A 7,334-nucleotide genomic window follows, 5' to 3' on the forward strand; every position below is an offset into this window, starting at 1 on the left:
TGACTCTCCTCCCGTAGTTTTTCGATGAAATATTTGAACGCGAATACTAAAAATAAGGTGTGTTCCGGAGCACGTTGCGCCCATGCAAAGCTCGCTTCGCTCCGCTTATTTTCTCCACCCGAAAGCATCATCTCTTTCTGTGTGCTTACCGTTAACTGGCACTGTGAGAATAATGTTGCACTAAAAGAGGCAAGAAAGGGTTCGCAAGGGTTCAGATGTTCCGAAGAAAGAGACTTTGTTTTCGTGGTAAAAGCTTTATGCTTTTTCAGTCCACAGGTTTTTAAAATAGCTTCCAGTAGTCCTGGATAACCTTACTGAGATACTAGCCTCTGTACGCAAAGCAGTCGAGGTCAGAGAAGAGACAGGGACAAAGTGGGACAAAGCAGGGTGGCTTCTGCGTGTTTTCCGGGCTTTGCCAGGAAGCACTGGCAGCCTTGTAAGTGGTGACAGCGGGTCCCGATGTGTTTTTGGTGAGCTACTGCTTCCCTAATGGCCTTATTTGGCAACGAGACTTTGCACTCTTTCTCTTTCTCTTTTTTTTTTTTTTCCCCGTTTGTTTGGGGTTGGTTTTGGTTTTTTGTTTGTTTGTTTGTTTGTTTTAAGAAAACCAAAGTCCACAGCCCGTCTTCTGAATTTGTTGGGTTCTCAGTCGTACCAGGCGAGGTATCATAAACACGCGTTCCTCTGCGCACTCAGCACAGCCGAAAGCATCAGTCCATCTGCCGGTCCTTTTTGGTGGCCTTATGGATTGCGGGAGCGGGGATTTGATCCCCTCCCCTCCCTCCCCTCCCACCCCCCCCCACCCCCCCCCCGGTAAAAGCCTATGGGGGCTTTTTCATCTTGCTGATTTTTCTATCCTAAATTAAACTTTAAAAATGGTTAAAATTGTAGAATTTACAAACGTCCTTGCGTTGTTTAAACTGCAGCTGCCAAATGGCTGTAGCATACAATGTATTCGGTGTACTTTGGCAATGAGGTATTTGTTCTAAAGCTTTAAAAACAGGGCCGTTTTTTAAAAAAGTTACATTTAAACGTTTAAGAAAGGAAATGTTTAAAACCAAATGTTTAAACAAAGGATACGTTTCAAAAGGGACAGTTGAATGTTAGCGGTTTTTTATTGCCAATCTTCAGAGGGAGCGCTCTGGAGTTCTTGGTTTCTGTCTGGCTGTCAGCAGCGCGTTTCCCCGGCGGTTCAGCAGCATCTCTCCTGGGCAGGGCAGCCGGCCAGACGTCCCCGCTAATCGTGCGGCACCCAACTCCCCCCTCCCCCGAGTCAAATTATAGCTGTGTATTTTGGAGATGGATGGTTTAATGGTATGGATTGACAGCTGGGCAAGTTCATTTAGTGCCAAAGGAAAGTCAAATACTTTTATACTATAAGTATTCTTATTGCAGAGAGAGAGAGAGCGAGAGATCTCTAAGCATACGTGCACCTCTTCAGCGTAGAGTGAAGGACTGAGCTTTGTTCGTTCTTGTTCATTGCACTCTTTGGAGTTTTACCCTTCCCTTTCGGCTGTACTGACCCAGCAAGGTGTGCAGCAGCAGCAGCAGCAGCAGCAGCAGCAGTGGCATGAGGGCTGTAGCTGTTTGAGGGGGTCCGTCGCGTCGATTCTGGTCACGGCCCAGCCCTGTGCGGCAGCCTGGCAGGGGGAGGTCCCCGCGGCAGCGCCGTGAGGAAGGCAGGAGGGGTTTCCCAGAGCCAGCCCGAGGGTTTACTGCTGTGCTCAGAATGGCAGCAGGCGGCACTTAGTCTTAATACTGACCGGAAGAGTTCCAGTCGCTCTGGCTTTGAAAGGCCACGCTGTATTTGGCGCTGAGCTGTTTCCCTACAGGAGTCCTCCTGTCGCTGCGCTGCCGCCCCGTGCCTCGGTGTGAGGGAATTCCTCTGCTTTCTTCTGTGCTCTTTGTTAATCTGCTGAAATATAATTGGGGCTTTTGGTGTTTCAGGTGTCTCGCCGTACGGGTCTGGCGACGCTCAGTAGACCTCCCCCTGCCCAGGTGTTGTGTTAAAGGGCAAAGTAATTTGGCAGACAAGAAAGCCCTTTGCGTTCCAGGCTGTCTCAGAGGGGCTGGGGGCGGCGAGGCTTAGGTTCTGAGCGATGCCCGATTTGGCATTAAAAGTCCGGTGGCGTTCAATATGTACTATTGAACTATCACGATTACGGAGGCACTAATAGCACCACACGCAATCGGATCAAGCGGCGTCCCGTGAACCAGCGCGGCCACACGTAAGGATTTGGGTGGCGTTCACTAGGAACTCTCACGGCTAGATTGGTGAAAAGTGTCGTTTATTGAAGCGACAGAGGCACAAGTTCTTTTGGAGTGCCGGTGATAGTGACCGTCTGCAAAGCCCGTGCGAATACTAAAGATGTTAGTGATACAGCCTGGCTACAAATGCGCTAAGTTCTAAAACAACTCTATAGAGATTTCTAAGTTTCCCGGGGAAGCACTTGGCATAGCCGAGCGTTCGAATCTTCCCCACGAGCGTCCTTGTGGGGGGCGAGGAGAGGCTCAGCCCGTCGACGGACGCCAGCAGTCACAGGTGGTCGGCCATGGCATTTCCCTGCCCGCGTTGGTATCTTCCCTGACATCCCTCCTCTCTGACGCTATTTTCATACCTCTCTTTTTTTTTTTTTTTTTTTAACCTTTCAGGTGGAGCCTGATGGACTCTAGTCATACCTACTTGTGTTACGATTGGTGTAAAATTCTCTCGCTTGGCTTTTAAAGGTATAGACTACGAAAAATTCAGAGCGAGGACTCCGTGAGGAGCGGTCGCACCTCGGAGGCGGGTAGCTTTTGGGATGGAGGTGTGTTTTGGTATTATAATGACATTATAATGAGCAAATTTCACCCAAAGGATAGCATTTTGTCCAAAATGACAGATGGTTGGCTCAGGGTAACAATTGGGCAGCTTATCAGTTCCATAAGGCCTTCAGGGGTTCCATTTGACTCTCAAGTTCCCATTTGATCGCAGAGTTTGGCCGTGGCATCTCCACTCCGCTCCATCCGCCGCGCTGTTTTTCCTTAGAGTTGGCGCACCGGACTCCCCCAATGTCGTCAACATCTAAGGTTGCCTCGGGGACCTTTGTGAAACGCGTCCTTTGCACACCAGCTGCACTCTGCCCTGGAGAGTTTCCTCCACGCTGCACTTTTCTTCAAAACGGGGCATTACCTTAATTTCTAAGTCACCTCCAGTAATGATCCCACACCAGGTTTGCCTGCCGGTGGCTGAGCGGCCCGAGGGGACGGGGCCAGCCCTGGGTCCGCTGGCTTTGTGCCTTTTTTTGGGGGGGGAATAAAAAGGGTGTGTGTGTGTGTGGGTGATGATGTCATTTGGGGCAGCCCAGGGGCCCTGAGGGAGCGTGGGCAGTGATGCTGCAGAGGAGCAGGTGAGTGGGGGATGGGGGGGTCACACGGGGGTCGCCTGAAAAGAGGCGGATCACAGCCCCCAAATGTCTGAAAATTCGGGGGGGGGGGGGGATTAGCAAACTTTAAAACCTGTAAATATGGGCGTGAGGCATTGAAATAAAGAAAAATCTCACATTTTAGTCTCTTAATAAATGAATATTCATTGCTTTACATAGGAGGAGTTTGGAATAAACCCCTAGATCTACTCTGTTACGTAAAGGATTTTAGACTATAAAAAGGTGTGTCCCAGAGCCCATTTTTGGCTCTGTCGTTCTCTGTCTGCCGGGCTGCCCGCCCTTTTCTTTACCTGCTCTGTCTCTCCCCTTCAGCTCCTCGAGGTTTTCCGGTATTCCTCAGGCTTATATTGACCCTAAATATATCTATGTCTGTGTGTAAATGGATACCTAGGGGACATGTCTATTCTCGGTAAGGTTTTTGAAATGCAAGGAAAGCCTATTTACGGAAAGCCCTTAAAACCCCGCCACACCGCCCTGCACCTTTCCCCATTTTTATTTTTTTTTTTTTTTAAGATGTAAAAGCGCTTTTAAAAACTACCCCTTCCCCTTCTCCCCCTTTTCCCATCCCAATTTGGGGCCGCTTTCCCCTGCCGGGCTGTGCACGCAAAGCGGGAGTTGCCACCACAGCACAAAAGTACCCCAAAGCCCTACTTCTGGGTCTGCGGGGGGGGGGGGGGGGGGGGGGGGGGCGGGACAACCCCAATTTTCTGTTTTGGGAAAAAAAAATAAAAATAAAAAAAGAGAAGAAAAACTTTCCCAACTTGGGTCTCCCGGGCAAGCCCCATCCACCTGGCTTGGTGCAGCTGGAAAGCAAAAAACCCCTTTTCCACGCTCAGAAGCAAAAATCACCAATGGTTGCGTGGTGGATAAGCGTTAAAAAGCCCCAAAGCTGAGCACTGTGGAAAAGTGAAGAAACGCCCACCCCGACGTGAGGAAAAGGTGGGTGCAGCGGCGGCAGTTTGGTGGCTCCAGCGTGGGCGAGTTGCGGAGAGTGGGGCGCCCCCCGTGAGTCCCCCGCTGTGGGTTCCCCCGGCCGGCTCCCCTGGGGGCGGTCCGTTCCCCCCCCCCTCCCGCGCAGGGGGGTTGTAGCCCTCCTCGGCCACGCCCCCTCCCCGCCCCCGGTTGCCATAGGCCCCGCCTCCCCGCGCTGCCCCACCTGCCACCCCTCCTCGGCCCCGCCTCCCGTCCCCTGGGCCCCGCCTCCCACGCTTGGCTGACCTCTGCCGGAGCCCCGCCTCCCGCCCCGGCCCCGCCTCGCTGGCCCCGCCCAGCCCTGCTCGGCCCCCGGCTCCCCCGCCCCTGCAGCGGGGATGCGCGCATGCGCAGTACGGCGCGCGTCTGCGCTCGCTTCTGCCACCAGGCGACCAAAAGCCGGTCCTGCACCCGGGGAGCCGCTCATGCGCAGTACAGCGCGATGGTGCGAGGGGCGCGCGTGCGCAGGACAGCGAACTGCCGCGCGCTCGCTGCCGCCACCGTGCGACCGAACGCCGGTACTGCGGCCGGGGATCGGCGCATGCGCGCTACGGCGCGATGGTCTGCGCTCGCATCTGCCGCCTGGCGGCCGCAAGTCGGTACTGCAGCCGGGAGGCCGCGCCCGCGCAGTACAGCGCTCTCGTGGGTCCTGCCTCCTTCCCGGCCTCTGCCGCGCCTCCCGCCCTCCTCGGCCCCGCCTCCCCGCTCGTCCCGGCCCCGCCTCGCCACTAGCCCTCGGCCCCGGCTGCCTGCCGTCTTCCCCCCCGCCTCCCCGTCTCGGCCCCTCTTCCCCGCCCGCCTCGGCCCCGCCCTGCAGCGCCGGTCCCGCACGGGCCGTTGCCGGGCGCCGCCCCCGGCGGCGGGGGAGGGCCAGGACCACCGGGGAGACGAGCGGGCTCCTTCGGCGCGTGCGGGGGTGTCTCCCGCCCGCCGGCCGCCCGGCGCTGGCGGGGCGGGGGCTTCAAGCCGCCGCCTGCGGCAGGCTGCCGCTCCGCTGGAGCCGAGCCGGCTCCGGGTAGCCCCCGGGCGTTACCCGAGAGCTGACGGAAGGCAAGAGGGGAAGAAGGCGCGACGGTTTTATTTTGTGCCGTCGCACACAAACCGATCCGGTTTTGAAGAAGAAAAAGCCGCGGGTTTGGTAAATCCGCCCCCCACTCCGCGCCGCGCAGGCGCGGCCGCACCTGCCCGTCGCCCCGGCAACGGCCCCGCGCCGCCGCCGCCGCCGCGTCACCATGGCAACCGCTCCCGGGCTGATGGGCGGGAGTGCGGGCCAATCACAGCGCGGGAGCCACGCTCCGATTGGCCGAATTGCCTCGCCGAGGTGGGGCGCGGCGGGGACTGACGGCAACGCCGAGCCAATGGAGCGGGGCCTCCCAAAGAGGGGTGCGGGCGACGGCCAATGGGCGCGCGGCGAGGGCGGGCCGGGACGCTCCGGAAGCCGAGGGGGCCGGGGGAAAATGGCGCCCAGTTCGAAAGCGGAGCGGAGCGGAGCGGAGCGGGGGGAAAGCGCAGCCCGGCGTGCGGGTCCAGTGCCGGCCCGGCCCGGCCCGGCCCGGCCCGGGCTCGCCGCGAGGCAGCCGTGAGACAGCCGTTGAGGCAGCTGGAGCGCGTCAAGGTGAGCGGGGGGCGGTGGGCAACGATGCGGGGGGCGGGGGGCCGAGGGAACATGGCGGGGGGGCTGTAGAGGGCCCTGAGGGGTGACGGGGGGGGGGAAGGGGCGCTGAACGGGGGGCTTGAGGGGGGGCACTGTAGGCTCGGAGCGGGGCTGGCTGGGCCCGGCTCCCCGCGGGGTGCCTTGGGCCTGGGGAGTTTGGGGTGCGGGGCTGGCGGTGCCGGAGAAATAAAGGCCGAAAGGGCGATAGTGAAGCGGCGCCCGGGCCGTGCCGGCGCTTCCCCGCAGCGCGGTGGGGTCGGGCCCTCCGCACTTGCCCAGCGCTCCCCAAAAGTGTCTGTGGGCCCTGGGGGTGGCGGGCTGTGGGGTGGCTGCGCTCGGGCTGGCCCTCAGCGTGGCCCGCGGGGACTGCCGAGGGGGTGAGGAAGCAGAGGGGGTGAGCCGCTTCGGGGCCCGAAACAGAGAGCAGGTCTTCTGCCCCGAGGGCTGGAAAGCAGGTTCCCGGGGCTGGTTTTGGGGTGCAGAAACAGGCGGAGTTGTGTGGCTTTGGGCTGAGGAGCAGGGGTGCGGTCCCGCGTTTTTGGGGCTTGAGAAGGGGCCCAGCAGCTGAGGTTATGAGCTCAGAAAGGGGCACTAAACGAGCGGGTTTGGGGGTTAAGAGCAGACTCCAGCCTGGCTGGTTTTGCAGGGGCCGGGGGGGGGGAGGCAGAGAGGAGTTGGGAGGCGTTGGGTGCTGCGGGGAAAAGCAGGGGGTGGGCAAGGTGCGTGGACCCTCCCCGCAGGTGGGGGTCTGGTGCCATGGGACCCCCGAGTTCAGGAGGCTGGCACGCAGCTGACTGAACTCCATGTCTCTCGGGGGGAAAGGCGCTTTTCAGACCTGGCACGCCTCTCCTCTTTGAATCTAGCTCTTCTTTGGACATTGCTGAGCATAGATATTAAGCGATTAATCATAGCAACTTATTGATATTTATACTGTGTAAAGCCATGGTGTTTAACCCTAACACTCAAGTCAGGACGCTGATTGGTTGACGACCCCGTCAACAGCCCAGGCTATTGCAAGTAGGTGGAGCTGGGAAGAAGGAGTTGAAATCAGCTGGAGCTTCAGTGCAGAGCCGGGGCTTCAATTAGCCAGAGCTTGGCAAGCAGGAGCTGGAGGGAGATGGGGTGTCCTCTGTCCGGAGCACGCATTAGCCAGAGGCAAGACTCCCGGCAGCGGTAACGAGCAGGAGCTGCAATTAGCCGGAGCGTGTGTTGGCTGGAGCAGCCGCCGGCCAAACTGCACTTCCCGCAGGGCTGAAGAGCGGCCGGGTGCAGGCTGGGCTGTC

Source organism: Vanellus vanellus (genome assembly GCF_965231255.1).
Source record: "Vanellus vanellus genome assembly, contig: HAP1_SCAFFOLD_516, whole genome shotgun sequence".
NCBI lineage: Eukaryota > Metazoa > Chordata > Aves > Charadriiformes > Charadriidae > Vanellus > Vanellus vanellus.